We start from the raw sequence: 16108 nt of genomic DNA on the forward strand, positions 1-16108 counted from the left end.
AATGTCTGGAAACGCTCCTTTCAGCAAACCTCTCGCATTTCCAGGACGCGTGGGGTCAGCGTCAGAAGGTGCCGCCCCGTTCGCCAGGCGAGGCTGGAGTTGTGCAGGAGCTGCACGTCTGCTTCTGGGTGGCACCTCTCGGCTCTGGCCGCCTCCCTGTGCCTCCTCCTTTGGACGAGCTCTTCATTGAACTCTTGTACTGGGGGATCTTCTCCCTCTCTGCCTCCATGTTCCACCCTCTGAACGGTACCTTGTTTGCTTGTTTGAGACGGAGTTTCACTCTTGTTGCCCAGGCTGATGTGAAATGGCAAAATCTCAGCTCACTGCAACCTCCGCCTCCCAGGTTGAAGAGATTCTCCTGCCTCAGCCTCCTGAGGAGCTGGGATTAACAGACAGGCGCCACCACACCTGGCTAATTTTGTGTTTCTAGTAGAGACGGGGTTTCTCCATGTTTCCCAGGCTGCTCTCAAACTCCTGACCTCAGGTGATCCGCCCACCTCGGCCTCCCAAAGTGCTGGGATTACAGGTGTGGGCCACCACGTCTGGCCTATTCCCTCTTTTTTTTTTTTTTTTTTTTTTTTGTTGTTGACACAGAGTCTCACTCTGTCGCCCAGGCTGGAGCACAGTGGTGCGATCTCGGCTCACTGCAACCTCCGCCTCCCAGGTTCACGCCATTCTCCTGTCTCAGCCTCCGGAGTAGCTGGGACTATAGGCGCCCGCCACCATGCCTGGCTAATTTTTTTTGTATTTTTAGTAGAGACAGGGTTCACTGTGTTAGCCAGGCTGGTCTCAATCTCCTGACCTCGTGATCCACCCATCTCCGCCTCCCACAGTGCTGGGATTACAGGCATGAGCCACCACGCCTGGTCTATTCCTTCATTTAAAAAAAAAACTTCATTGTGTTGCCTTTCACGCTCGGCTCTGCCACACACCTGGCGTTGACTTTTGCGGACGGTGGGAGGTGGGGGGCACGGGGCTCCTCTCTGTCTTCACGTGGACGCCCAGCTGATCCAGCACCACATCCTGGGTGGGCATCCAGGCCCACGTGGACCATCACGAGATGAGAAGGCTTTGGGGCTTGGGACAGGAAAGGCAGGGAGGCCCATGGCAAGGCAGGGAGCTGTGGGAGGAGGTCTAGGGCTGCGGAGGGAAGGGCCCTACCCTGAGGCCTTTTCACACCAGCTATCAGTGGAGTTGGCCTGAGGCTTCAGCGGGAAGCCCTTCTCTGCGCTCCAGCCCAGTCGTGAACCTTCCTGGTGGGAGCGGCAGGGGGATGGCGGCTGTAGGATGAGGAATAGCCAGGGCCCCCCTGCACTTCAGGCAGCAGCACCCCTCAGGCCGGGGAGGAAGAAGAACCCAGGTCTATGGTGGAGGCAGAGAGGAGCCCCCCGGGCCTGCCGGGCAGAGTCCCCTGGGAGGACGGGGCATGCTGTGCCCCCAGCGGCCACCAGAGGGCACCAGGCCCCCACTGCGCAGGGACGGGGTTGGCTCTGCGGCTCCTGCCCTGGTCAGGGGGTCCCGGGCCCTGCCCCTCGTCTGGGCGGGCAGGGGGCGAGAAGGGCGCCTCTTGGGGGGTTACTAGGCTCCCCTTCCTGAAGCCACGTAGCCCTGGTGGAAGCCCTGGACCCTGCGGCAGTCAGGGAGCAAGACCGAGTTTCACTGTGTCGCCCAGGCTGGAGTGCAGCGGCGCCATCCCAGCTCCCTGCAGCCTCGACCTCCCAGGCTCGAGCGATCCTCCCGCCTCAGCCTTCCGAGTAGCTGGGACCACAGGCCCCATCGCCAAGCCCGGCCTCCTTTTCAGTTTTTAGAGCTTTATTGAAGTATAATTAACACGTAATACACTCCAAGTATTTATTTATTTACTGTTTGAGATGGAGTCCCACGCTGTCGCTCAGGCTGGAGTGTAGTGGCTCCATCTCGGCTCACTGCAGCCTCCGCCTCCCAGGTTCCAGTGATTCCCCTGCCTCAGCCTCTCAAGTAGCTGGGACTACAGGCGCCCGCCACCATGTCAGGAGAATTTTTGTATTTTTAGTAGAGATGGGGTTTTGCCATGTTAGCCAGGCCGGTCTCAAACTCCTGACCTCAAGTGACCTGCCCGTCTTGGCCTCCCAAAGTGCTGGATGACAGGCGTGAGCCACCACGCCCGGCCCACTTCGACTATTTAAAGTGTGCAGTTTGCTAGGTTTGGACACGTATACCCCTGGGAGCCCCACAAACATCTCCGACACTCCCAGATGTTCCTTCGGCCCCTTGGTGATTCTTTCCCTCCCCACGCTCAGGCAACCACGAATCTGCTGTTCCGGCAGAGTAAGTCGCGCTGGCTAGAATCATCCACGGGGCCCTCCTTGTACAGGACAGAAGAGTAGGACACGCCTGTCCTCGGTGACAGCGTTTCTTAGACGCTCACCCACACTGTGGTGTATGCTCATTGTTACTTTTTATAAAAAGTGTTCCGTTGTTGGATACACTGCAATTTCTGTATCCATTCCTCTGTTGAAGGACATTTGGGTTATTTCTAGTTTGGGGCTCTCACAGGTAAAACTGCCATGAACATTTGTGTACAAGTGTTCGCAGTGTGAAAGGAAAATGAATCTTGGGATCCCCCAAATCACTGAGCCAAACGGAAAAGTCAAGCTGGCAACTGCTTAGGGCCAACCAGCCTTGTGTTCTAGTCTTTAAAAAGACAGCTAAGATTTAAAAAAATAAAAAAACTGCCTAACTCCCTCAGGATGTGTTCACAGGGAAATTCCCTGCAGACACAGGAGGGACAGAATTCCAAGCCATTCCTCTGCTCTGCTCACTGAGATCAAGGAACATCCGATGGCTTTCTTGGGAAAGGCTAATCAGACACAAAAGAATGCGACCCTTTGTTTTACCACCTGTGACCTGGAAGCCGTCTCCCCTCTTCAAATTGTCTCAACTCTTGGGACTGAACCAATATACATCTTACACATATTACTCACATATTATTGAAGTCTCGTGTCTTCCTGAAATGTAGAAAACCCGGCCGTACCCCAGCCACCTCGCGCACGTGTCGTCGGGACCTCCTGAGGCTGTGTCATGGGCACGTCCTTAACCTTGGCAAAATCAACTTTCTTTTTTTTTTTTTTGAGACAGATTCTCCCTCTGTCGCCCAGGTTGGAGTGCAGTGGCGCGATCTCGGCTCATTGCAAGCTCCACCTCCCAGGTTCACGCCATTCTCCTGCCTCAGCCTCCCGAGTGGCTGGGACTACAGACGCCCGCCACCGCGCCCAGCTAATTTATTCTGTATTTTTAGTAGAGACGGGGTTTCACCGTGTTAGCCAGGATGGTCTCGATCTCCTGACCTCGTGATCCACCCACTTTGGCCTCCCAAAGTGCTGGAATTACAGGCGTGAGCCACCGCGCCCGGCCGGCAAAACCAACTTTCCGAATGGAGTCAGACCTGTCTCAGATACGTGGGGGTGGCGGTGGAGACACAGCTTTCCTTTCTCTTGAGTACATACTCAGAACTGGAGTGGCTGGGTCATGTGATAGGTATATATTTAACTTTTTGAGAAACTGCCAAACCATCTTCCAGTGTGGTTGTAGAATTATTTATTCCCACTAGAGGTTCCAGGCTCCGTGTCCTCGCCCGCTCTCAGCGCTGAAAGCTTTGTAATTCAGTCATTCCAGAAGGCGCTCATTCTGGTTTTAATTTGCATTTCCCTAACAGTGAATAACACCGGGCATCTTCTCACGTGTGCATTTGTTATCCATATATCTTCTTTGGTAAAAAGATTGATCAGATATTTTGTCCATTTTATTTTATTTGAGACAAAGTCTCGCTCTGTTGCCCAGGCTGGAGTAAAGTGATGAGATCTTGGCTCATTGCAACTTCCACCCCCCGGGTTCAAGCGATTCTCCCACCTCAGCCTCCTGAGTAGCTGGGATTACAGGTGCCTGACACCACACCTGGCTAAATTTTGTATTTTTAGTAGGGACGGGGTTTCACCATATTGACCAGGTTGGTCTCAAACTCCTGACCTCAAGTGATCTGCCTGCCTTGGCCTCCCAAAGTGCTGGGATTACAGGTGTGAGCCACTGTGGCTAGCCTATTTTGTCCATTTTAAAAGTTAGGTTGTGGCCTGGTGCTGTGGCTCACACCTGTAATTCTAGCACTTTGGGAGGCTGAGGCAGGTGGATTGCTTGAGGCCAGGAGTTTGAGACCTGCCAGGGCAACATGGCAAAACCCTGTCTCTACAAAAAATTAAATTAGAAATAAAAATCAGGTTGTTTTTTCTTATTTTTGAGTTTGCAGAATTCTTTTTTTTTTTTTTTTTTTTTTTTTTTTTTTTTTTTTGAGAGTTTCACTCTTGTTGCCCAAGCTGGGGTGCAGTGGCACAATCTCAGCTCACTGCAACCTCTGCCTCCCAGGTTCAAGCAGTTCTCCTGCCTCAGCCCCCTGAGTAGCTGGGATTATAGGCACGTGCCGTCACGCCCTCCCACTAAGTTTTTTGTGTTTTTAGTAGAAATGAGGTTTCGCCATATTAGCCAGGCTGGTCTCAAACTCCTGACCTGAGGTGATCCACCCATCTCGGTCTCCCAAAGTGCTGGGAGTAGAGGTATGAGCCACTGCACCCGGCCCAGAGTTCTTTATATATTCTGCATGTAAGTCTTTTATCAGATATGTGATTTATTTTCTTCCAGCCTATGGTTTGTCTTTTCTTTTCTTTTTTTTGAGATGGCATCTTGCTCTGTCGCCCAGGCTGGAGTGCAGTGGCGCGATCTCAGCTCACTGCAACCTCCGCCTCCCGGGTTCAAGTGATTCTCCTGCCTCAGCCTTCTGAGTAGCTAAGACTATAGGCACCCACCACCACAGCCGGATAATTTTTGTATTTTTAGTAGAGACAGGGTTTCGCCCTGTTGGCCAGGCTGGTCTTAAATTCCTGACCTCAGGTGATCCACCCACCTCAGCCTCCCAAAGTGCTGGGATTATAGGCAGGAGCCACTGTGCCCAGCCTTTTCATTTTTTTAGCATTGTCTTTTGAAAAACAGTTCATGCTTAACAACGAGGATGCACAAAATTTTTTTTAAAAAGAAGAAGAGGGCCGGACGTGGTGGCTCAAGCCTGTAATCCCAGCACTTTGGGAGGCCGAGACGGGTGGATCACGAGGTCAGGAGATCGAGACCATCCTGGCTAACCCGGTGAAACCCCGTCTCTACAAAAAATACAAAAAACTAGCCGGGTGAGGTGGCGGGCGCCTGTAGTCCCAGCTACTCGGGGAGGCTGAGGCAGGAGAATTGCGTAAACTCGGGAGGCGGAGCTTGCAGTGAGCTGAGATCCAGCCACTGCACTCCAGCCCGGGCGACAGAGCAAGACTCCGTCTCAAAAAAAGAAAAAGAAGGCCGGGCGCGGTGGCTCAAGCCTGTAATCCCAGCACTTTGGGAGGCCGAGACGGGCGGATCACGAGGTCAGGAGATCGAGACCATCCTGGCTAATATGGTGAAACCCCGTCTCTACTAAAAAAAAAAATACAAAAAACTAGCCGGGCGAGGTGGTGGGCGCCTGTAGTCCCAGCTACTCGGGAGGCTGAGGCAGGAGAATGGAGTAAACCCGGGAGGCGGAGCTTGCAGTGAGCTGAGATCCGGCCACTGCACTCCAGCCTGGGTGACAAAGCGAGACTCCGTCTCAAAAAAAAAAAAAAAAAAAAGAAAAGAAAAAAGAAAAAGAGAAGTTATTTTAATAAAGTCTAATTTGCCCATTTTTCTTGATATATTATTCTTTTAGTGTTGTATCTAAGAAATCTTTGCCTAAAGGTCACAAAGATTTTTAAAGTTTTCTCCAAAAAGTTTTATGGTTAGATTTTGCATTTAGGGCTATGATCTATTTTTAGTTAATTTGTATATATGATGTGAGGTAAGAATCTGTTAATTTATTTGCATATGGATATCCAATTGTTTTTGAACCACTGTTGAAAAGACTCTCCTGGCCGGGTGTAGTGACTCACGCCTGTAATCCCAGTACTTTGGGAGGCTGGGGTGGGTGGATCACAAGGTCCGGAGTTGGAGACCAGCCAGACCAACATGGTAAAACCCTGTCTCTACTAAAAATACAAAAATTAGCCGGGCGTGGTGGTGTGCACCTGTAATCTCAGCTACTCAGGAGGCTGAGGCAGGAGAAAATGCTTGAATCCAGGAGGCAGAGGTTGCAGTGAGCCGAGATGGCACCATTGCGCTCCAGCCTGGGTGACAGAGGAAGACTCCATCTCAAAAGAAAAAAGAAAAGAAAAGAGAAGACTTTCCTTTCTCTACTGAATTGTCTTTGTACCTTTGTCAAAAGCAGCTGACCATCCATCCATGGGCTGGCCCTTTTCTAGAGTTCAGGGTTGATTGTTTCTGGAGTTCTGGGTTGATTGTATCTGGAGTTCTGAGTTGACTGTTTCTGGAGTTCAGGGTTGATTGTTTCTGGAGTTCAGGGTTGATTGTATCTGGAGTTCGGGGTTGATTGTTTCTGGAGTTCAAGGTTGTTTCTGGAGTTTGGGATTCATTGTTTCTGGAGTTCAGGGTTGATTTTTTTCTGGAGTTCAGGATTGACTGTTTCTGGAGTTCTGGGCTGATTGTTTCTGGAGTTCTGGGCTGACTGTTTCTGGAGTTCAGGGTTGATTTTTTTCTGGAGTTCTGGGTTGACTGTTTCTGGAGTTCTGGGTTGATTGTTTCTGGAGTTCTGGGCTGACTGTTTCTGAGTTCTGGGTTGACTGTTTCTGGAGTTCTGGGCTGACTGTTTCTGGAGTTCTGGGCTGACTGTTTCTGGAGTTCTGGGCCGATTGTTTCTGGAGTTTGGGGTTCATTGTTTCTGGAGTTGACGGTTGATTTTTTTATATTAAAAAAGAAAGTTTTTATTGGGGCAAAAAAAGTCAGTTTATCTGATGTGTTTCTTAGTAATGGAATTTTGGGTAAGAACAAAAGCGGGCTCTGGGACTCACATTGCTTTGGGGGAGGCTAAGGCTTCCCAGAGTCCCTTGTCCCTCCCCACTTTGGGCACTTAGGGGTGGGGCTGGGAAGTGAGAGGGACAAGGCAGGGAATGATTGATTAAAGCTAACGAGCAGACAGAAGGCACTGGTGGGTCATATCTCAGGCCTGGAAGAGGGAGGGCGTGGGCCAGGCCCCATGTAACACCAGGGGCTCCTTGGCATCCAGGCTTGGCCTCTAGTCCTTTCCCTTCCCTTTCTTGGCTTTGGCCTTGGCTTTGGTCTTGGGGGTGCAGGGCTTCATGACGCGGATGGTCTCCTGGCACTGGGCATTGTAGCGCGCCTTCTTCAGTGTGCCTTGGCGGACTTTGGTGCCTGTGTCCCCATCACACGTACCCCAATTCTCAAACTTGTACTTGCAGTCGGCTCCAAACTCCTTCCAGTTGCAGGGCACCCTGCACCGGGTGCGCTGGGTCTAGCCCCGCAGGTGCCCTCGTGGAAACCCACACTGCAATCCTTGCTGCTGGGGGTGCAGGGCCCCCAGGCACACTCACTCCCCAGGCTGCCCTTCTTCACCTTGTCTTTCTTTTTGGCTACTGCGGAGGTGAGCGCCAGCAGGGCGAGGAGGGTGAGAAGGAGGAAGCCTCGGTGCTGCATCTCGCTCGCTGCCCGTGCTGCTTCACTCCCTCCCACGCCAGGCCCATCCCGCTCTGCCGGGGTTGATTGTTTCTGGAATTCTGGGTTGATTGTTTCTGGAGTTCTGGGTCGATTGTTTCTGGAGTTTGGGGTTGATTGTTTCTGGAGTTCTGGGTTGACTGTTTCTGGAGTTTGTGGTTGATTGTTTCTGGAGTTCTGGGTTGATTGTTTCTGGAGTTCAGGGTTGATTGTTTCTGGAGTTCTCGGTTGTTTCTGGAGTTCTGGGTTGATTGTTTTCTGGAGTTCTGGGTTGATTGTTTCTAGAGTTTGTGGTTGATTGTTTCTGGAGTTCTAGGTTGCTTGTTTCTGGAGTTCTAGGTTGCTTGTTTCTGGAGTTCAGGGTTGATTGTTTCTGGAGTTCAGGGTTGATTGTTTCTGGAGTTCAGGGTTGATTGTTTCTGGAGTTCAGGGTTGATGGTTTCTGGAGTTCAGGGTTGATTGTTTCTGGAGTTCTAGGTCGATGGTTTCTGGAGTTCAGGGTTGATTGTTTCTGGAGTTCTGGGTTGATGGTTTCTGGAGTTCAGGGTTGATTTTTTCTGGAGTTCTGGGTTGATTGTTTCTGGAGTTCAGGGTTGATTGGTCTGGAGTTCTGGGTTGATTGTTTTCTGGAGTTGGGGGTCGATTGTTTCTGGAGTTCAGGGTTGATTGTTTCTGGAGTTCGGGGTTGATTGTTTCTGGAGTTCGGGGTTGATTATTTCTGGAGTTCAGGGTTAATTGGTCTGGAGTTCTGGGTTGATTGTTTTCTGGAGTTCTGGGTTGATTGTTTTCTGGAGTTCTGGGTTGATTGTTTTCTGGAGTTCAGGGTTGATTGTTTCTGGAGTTTGTGGTTGATTGTTTCTGGAGTTCTGGGTTGATTGTTTCTGGAGTTCAGGGTTGATTGTTTCTGGAGTTCTGGGTCGATTGTTTCTGGAGTTCTGGGTTGATGGTTTCTGGAGTTCTGGGTTGATTGTTTTCTGGAGTTCAGGGTTGATTGTTTCTGGAGTTCTGGGTTGATTGTTTCTGGAGTTCTAGGTTGCTTGTTTCTGGAGTTCTAGGTTGCTTGTTTCTGGAGTTCAGGGTTGATTGTTTCTGGAGTTCAGGGTTGATTGTTTCTGGAGTTCAGGGTTGATTGTTTCTGGAGTTCAGGGTTGATGGTTTCTGGAGTTCAGGGTTGATGGTTTCTGGAGTTCTAGGTCGATGGTTTCTGGAGTTCAGGGTTGATTGTTTCTGGAGTTCTGGGTTGATGGTTTCTGGAGTTCAGGGTTGATTTTTTCTGGAGTTCTGGGTTGATTGTTTCCTGGAGTTCTGGGTTGATTGTTTCTGGAGTTCAGGGTTGATTGTTTCTGGAGTTCTGGGTTGGTTGTTTCTGGAGTTCTGGGTTGATGGTTTCTGGAGTTCAGGGTTGATTGTTTCTGGAGTTCTGGGTTGATGGTTTCTGGAGTTCAGGGTTGATTGGTCTGGAGTTCAGGGTTGATTGTTTTCTGGAGTTCTGGGTTGATTGTTTCTGGAGTTCTGGGTTGATGGTTTCTGGAGTTCAGGGTTGATTGGTCTGGAGTTCTGGGTTGATTGTTTTCTGGAGTTCTGGGTTGATTGTTCCTGGAGTTCTGGGTTGATGGTTTCTGGAGTTCAGGGTTGATTGGTCTGGAGTTCTGGGTTGATTGTTTTCTGGAGTTCTGGGTTGATTGTTTCTGGAGTTCGGGGTTGACTGTTTCTGGAGTTCGGGGTCGATTGTTTCTGGAGTTCGGGGTTGATTATTTCTGGAGTTCAGGGTTGATTGGTCTGGAGTTCTGGATTGATTGTTTTCTGGAGTTCTGGGTTAATTGTTTCTGGAGTTCTGGGTTGATTGTTTTCTGGAGTTCTGGGTCGATTGTTTCTGGAGTTGGGGGTCGATTGTTTCTGGAGTTCAGGGTTGATTGGTCTGGAGTTCTGGGTTGATTGTTTTCTGGAGTTCTGGGTTGATTGTTTCTGGAGTTCAGGGTTGATTGTTTCTGGAGTTCGGGGTCGATTGTTTCTGGAGTTGGGGGTCAATTGTTTCTGGAGTTTGGGGTTGATTGTTTCTGGAGTTTGGGGTTGATTGTTTCTGGAGTTCTGGGTTGACTGTTTCTGGAGTTCAGAGTTGATTGTTTCTGGAGTTCAGGGTTGATTGTTTCTGGAGTTCGGGCTTGATTGTTTTCTGGAGTTTGGGGTTGATTGTTTCTGGAGTTCGGGGTTGATTGTGTTTGGAACTCTGGGTAATTTCCTTGTCAATATATTTTGCCAATGTTTCCTCCCATATGTGATGTCTTTTCACTTTTTGATAATGCCATTTGAAACATAAGTTTTAAATTTTGATGATGTCTAATTTATCTATATTTTTCTTTGGTCACTTATACTTCTGGTATCTGTTTTAGTCTATTTTGTGCTGCCCTAATAGGATATCTAAGACTGGGTAATTTATGATGAACAGAAATTTATTTCTCACAGTTCTGGAGGCTGGGAAATCCAGATGAAGGTGTTGGCGTCTGATGAGGTCCTTCCTGCTGTGTCATTCCTGGCAAAGGGCAAAGAAGACAGAGAGGGAGAAGAGGAGGGGCTGGACCCCCCTTCCCTGAGGAACCCACTCCCACGATAACCATTCATCTCTTCGTGAGGGCAGAGCCTTCATAACCTAAACCCCTCTTAAAGGCCTCACCTCCCAACACTTCCACATGGGGGATCAAGCTCCCAGCACGAGCTTCTGGGGAGACCAAACCACTGCAGTGTCCCATGAGCTTCTGGGGACACCAAACCACTGCAGTGTCCCACCTAAGAATGTTTTTGCCCAAGGTCTTTCCAAACCCAAGATCATGACAATTTACTGCTATATTTTCTTCTAAAAGATTTATAGTTTTAACTCTTAACTTATGTCTGTCATCCATTCTGTTTTATTTTGTTTTATTTTATTTTTTTTGAGATTGAGTCTTGTCTCCCAGGCTGTCTCCCAGGCTGGAGTGAAGTGGTGTGAACTTGGCTCACTGCAACTTCTGCCTCCTGGGTTCAAGCGATTCTCCTGCCTCACCCTTCCGAGTAGCTGGGATTACAGCTGCCTGCCACCGCACCCGGCTAACTTTTTGTATTTTTAGTAGAGATAGGCTTCACCATGTTGACCAGACTGTTCTCAAACTCCTGACCTCAAGTGATCTGCCCGCCTCAGCCTCCCAAAGTGCTGGGATTACAGGCATGAGCCACTGCACCCGGCCCTTTTTTTTTTTTTTTTTTTTTTACATGAAGTTTCACTCTTGTCACCCAGGCTGGAGTGCAATGGCACAATCTCAGCTCACTGCAACCTCTGCCTCCCAGATTCAAGCGAGTCTCCTGCCTCAGCCTCCTGAGTAGCTGGGACTACAGGCGCCTGCCACCATGCTGGCTAATTTTTGTATGTGTAGTAGAGACAGGGATTCACCATGTTGGCCAGGCTGGTCTCGAACTCCGGACCTCAGGCGATCCGGCGTGAACCACCATGCCTGGCCTGTCATTCATTTTGAGTTCATTGTGTGTGTGATGTGGATGAGGCGAGCAGCTTCCCTCACATGCATGCAGATGTTCGGGGGTCTCAGCACCGTTTGTTAAAGATGATTCTTTCCTCCATCGAATTGTCTTGGCACTCGTGTTGAAAATCAGTTGACTGTAGGCCGGGTGCGGTGGCTCAAGCCTGTAATCCCAACACTTTGGGAGGCCGAGGCAGGAGGATCACTTGAGGTCAGGAGTTCGAGACCATCCTGGCAAACATGGTGGAACCCTGTCTCTACTAAAAATACAAAAATTAGCCGGGCGTGGTGGTGGGCACCTGTGGTCCCAGCTACTCGGGAGGCTGAGGCAGGAGAATGGCGTGAACCCGGGAGGCGGAGCTTGCAGTGAGCCGAGATCGCGCCTCTGCACTCCAGCCTGGGCAACAGAGCGAGACTCTGTCTCAAAAAAATAAATAAATAAATAAATAAAGTTTCATTTTTATATTGTTCATTGCCCATGAAGAAATACAATTGATTTTTGAAATACTCATCTTGTGCCCTGCAAGAATTCTGTACCTTGCTGTACTTGTTTATTCATTCTAATAATTTTTTTAGTGGCTTCCTTAGGATTTTCTACATATGAGATCATGTCATCTGAAAAGTTTTACATCTTCCTTTTTCTTTCTTTTTTTTTTTGAGACAAGATCTCACTCTGTCACCCAGGATGGAAGGCAGTGGTGCAATCTCTGCTCACTACAACCTCTGCCTCCTGGGCCCAAGCAATCGTCCCACCTCAGCCTGCAGAGTAGCTGGGACTGCAGGTGCACACCACTATGCCCGGCTAATTTTTGCATTTTTTCCTTTTTTTCCTTTGGTAGAGACAGGGTCTCACTATGTTGCTCAGGCTTGTCTTGAACTCTTGGGCTCAAGCGATTCTCCTACCTCGGCCTCCCAAAGTGCTGAGATCACAGGTGTGAGCCACTGTGACTGGCCCTGGATGCCTTTCATTTCATTTTCACTTTATTTTCTGTTTTCTTTTCCTCTATGTGTATATATATATACACACATATATATATACACACACACATATATATACGCACATATATATATATATATATATATATATTTTTTTTTTTTTTTTTTTTTTTTGAGATGGAGTTTCATTCTTATTGCCCAGGCTGGAGTGCAATGGCACGACCTCAGCACACTACAGCCTCCACCTTCTGGGTTCAAGTGATTCTTCTGCCTCAGGCTCCCGAGTAGCTGGGATTACAGGCATACGCCACCACACCTGGCTAATTCTGTATTTTTAGTAGAGCTAGGGCTTCTCCATGTTGGCCAGGCTGGTCTCAAACTCCTGACCTCAGGTGATCCGCCTGCCTCAGCCTCCCAAAGTGCTGGGATTACAGGCATGAGCCACTGCACCCGGCCTCTTTTATTTCATTTTCTTTCCTAATTGCTCTGGCAAGAACTTCCTAGAATGTCGAAAGTAAGAGGCAGGAGTGGGCACTGTTGCTTTCTCACGGCATTTTATTGACGTGATTACGACGCTCTGGGAGTCTCCATCCAGGTTCTTGTGCTGAGAGGCTCCTTGGACTGCTGGGTTTATGGTTCTCATCAAGCTTGGAATAACTCCAGCCATTTTTTTTTTTTTTTTTTTTTTTTTTTTTTTTTTTTTTTTTGAGATGGAGTCTTGCTCTGTCACCCAGGCTGGAGTGCAGTGGCCAGATCTCAGCTCACTGCAAGCTCCACCTCCCGGGTTCACGCTATTCTCCTGCCTCAGCCTCCCGAGTAGCTGGGACTACAGGCGCCTGCCACCTCGCCCGGCTAGTTTTTTGTATTTTTTTAGTAGAGACGGGGTTTCACCGTGTTAGCCAGGATGGTCTCGATCTCCTGACCTCGTGATCCGCCCGTCTCGGCCTCCCAAAGTGCTGGGATTACAGGCTTGAGCCACCGCACCTGGCCTCCAGCCATTATTTCTTCAGCTATTTTACCTTCTTCCCCTCTTCTAGGACCAACTCCAATTACACGTATGTGAGGCCACTCAGCGTTGTCTCACAGCTCACCATTCTATTTCTCTGTTTTGTAAAATGTTTTATTTTAAATAGTTTTTATTGTTACAGTTTCAAGTTGACTACTGTTTTCCCTTCCAGTGTCTAACCTGTTGGGACTTCCACCCAGTGAACTTCTCAAATCACACGTCACAATTTTCATCTCTAGAAGTTCCCCGTTGGGATTTTCGTACCTTCAAAGTCCCTAACACATTTGATATTTCCTCTAGCTTCTGCTTTTCTAGTTGGTTTCTGTCTTTGTTTAGAGATGAGATCTCACTTTGTGGCCCAGCCTGGCCTTGGCATCTTGAGTAGCTGGGACTACAGGCACGCAACCACACCTGGAATAGCTTCTTGATTATCTGGAGTAAGTTGTAGCAGGGGCTTTCATATCCTGGTCTATGAATTCTATCATCTATAACATTGCTGGGATCCTCCTGTCCATGTGCGAAGGGTCGTGTGTCCGTCATCTGGGAGGGTCCCTGTGTCCATCATCTGGGGAGGGTCCTGTGTCCATCATCTGGGGAGGGTCCCTGTGTCCATCATCTGGGGAGGGTCCTGTGTCCATCATCTGGGAGGGTCCTGTGTCCATCATCTGGGGAGGTTCCCCGTGTCCATCATCTGGGAGGGTCCCCGTGTCCACCATCTGGGGAGGGTCTCCGTGTCCACCATCTGGGAGGGTCCCCGTGTCCATCATCTGGGAAGGGTCCTGTGTCCATCATCTGGGGAGGGTCCCTGTGTGCATCATCTGGGAGGGTCCTGTGTCCATCATCTGGGAGGGTCCCTGTGTCCATCTGGGGAGGGCCCCCTTTGTCTATCTATCATCTGGGAAGCGTCCTTGCCTGAGTGCCAGGAAGAGGGACACTCTCACTGTAACATCAGCTGCAACCCTTCGTGCTTTCATCGCTGCCCCCACATGGAGAAGGCATTTGCCCCAAGGATTTTGTGAAGCAGTGAAAGCCTTCTGCCTGCAGCCTGCTTGGTATCAGCAAGCCCCTGGCTTAGTCAGGAAAAATCCAGCCGAAATCCCGCATGGTAGATTCATCGGCCGCTTCCTGGAGTGCTGCTGTCACCCCTTCCCCAACAAACCAGCTTCCTGGGGACATGCTGACGGAGCTTCTCTTTTCCTAAAGCCAAACTGGAGAAACAGAAGGCGCATGGGCACACAACATGATGTCCTGGCCCCCAGGCGTCTCTGCCGACAGCTCGCGCTGCCTCCCCGTGCATGTGAAGGAGGAAGTCTGGCCACAGCCAGCAGAGCATCCCTGACCCAGGCTGGGAGGGACAAGACCAAGGGTGCCACTGGGCCTGGGGCTTAAGAGGCCGTGGTTGGGGGCATTGGCAGCTAGAGGGAACCATGCTGGAGCGCAGCCAGCCCTGCCATCTGGTGTGTTTGGCACAAGCCACAGTCAGTGATACGGTCTGGATCTGTGTCCCCACCCAAATCTCATGCTGAACTGTAATCCCCAGTGTTGGAGGCGGGGCCTGGGGGGAGGTATGGACCATGGGGCGGGTTTCTCGTGAATGGTTTAGCACCACCCGCTGTGGTACAATCCTTGGGTTAGTACATGAGCTCACAGGAGATCTGGTGTTTAAAAGTGGGTGGCACCCACCCCCCATCCCCTCTCACTCCTGCTCTGGCCATGTGACCTGCCTGCTCCCGCTTCTCTTTCTGCCAGGATTGGAAATCTCCTGGGGCCTCCCCCAAGGCTGAGCAGGGCTGGACATGGCAGCTCACGCCTGTAATCCCAACACTTTGGGAGGCCGAGGTGAGTGGATTGCTTGAGGTCAGGAGTTCAAGACCAGCCTAAACAACATGGTGAAACCCCATCTCGACTAAAAATATAAAAATTAGCCTGGTGTGGTGGTGCATGCCTGTAATCCCAGCTACTTGGGAGGCTGAGGCAAGAGAATCACTTGAACCCAGGAGGCAGAGGTTGCGGTGAGCTGAAATCATGCCACTGCACTCCAGCCTGTGTAACAGAGCAAGACCGTCTCAAAAAAAAAAAAAAAAAAAAAAAAAAGCTGAGCAGGTGCCAGCACCATGCTACCTGCGCAGTCTGTAGAAGCACAAGCCAATTAAGCCTCTTTTCTGTCCCCCAGGTCTTTTCTGTCCCACCACGCCCAGCTAATTTTTGTATTTTTAGTAGAGACGGGGTCTCACCATGGTGGCCAGGCTGGTCTTGAATTCCTGACCTCAGGTGATCCGCCCGCCTCAGCCTCCCAAAGTGTTGGGATTCCAGGCGTGAGCCACTGCGCTCGGCCTACAGTCAACTGATTTTTCAACACGGGTGCCAAGACAATTCAATGGAGGAAAGAACCATCTTTAACAATCACACCACTGCACTCCAGCCTGGGCAACAGAGTGAGACTCCATCTCAAAAAAAAAAAAAGCAACAGAAAAATAGAAGAATGGTGAGCTGTGGGACAAGTTCAACTGGTATACATGTACCTGGAGTCAGTCCCAGAAGAGGAGAGCTGCCCCAGCTCCGCCTGTCCCTACCCCCAAGGTCCCCCATACCCGTTGCCCTGTCCAGGTCAGAGTGAGCCCAATGGCTCAGATGCCACCGCCTTCCTCTGCCCACCAGTTTCCTCTCTCCACGCTCTATGCTGAGCTTATAGGCTGACTGTGAATCCGTTCTCACACTGCCATAAAGAAACGCCTGAGAGTGGGCCGGGCGCGGTGGCTCAAGCTTGTAATCCCAGCACTTTGGGAGGCCAAGACAGGCAGATCACTTGAGGTCAGGAGTTCGAGACCAGCCTAGTCAACAAGGTGAAACCCCATCTCTACTAAAAATACAAAATTAGCCAGGTGTGATGGTGGGTGCCTGTAATCCCAGCTATTAGGGAAGCTGAGGCACAAGAATGGCTTGAACCCAGGAGGCAGAGGTTGCAGTGAGCCGAGATCGCGCCACTGTACTCCAGCCTGGGTGACAGAGACTCTGTCTAAACAAAACAAAACAAAACCCAACCTAACAAAAAAAC

General features: G+C 50.0%; 1 protein-coding gene and 1 pseudogene across 1 annotated transcript in view; one reads left to right on the forward strand and one right to left on the reverse strand.

The window, feature by feature from the left end:
* Positions 1–16108, forward strand: part of ISG15 (ISG15 ubiquitin like modifier) — a 112017-nt gene that overhangs the window by 75157 nt on the left and 20752 nt on the right. The window lies entirely within an intron of this gene.
* Positions 5742–10688, reverse strand: LOC126952293 (midkine-like; annotated as a pseudogene).

Source organism: Macaca thibetana, chromosome 1, assembly GCF_024542745.1.
Source record: "Macaca thibetana thibetana isolate TM-01 chromosome 1, ASM2454274v1, whole genome shotgun sequence".
NCBI classification, from domain to species: domain Eukaryota; kingdom Metazoa; phylum Chordata; class Mammalia; order Primates; family Cercopithecidae; genus Macaca; species Macaca thibetana.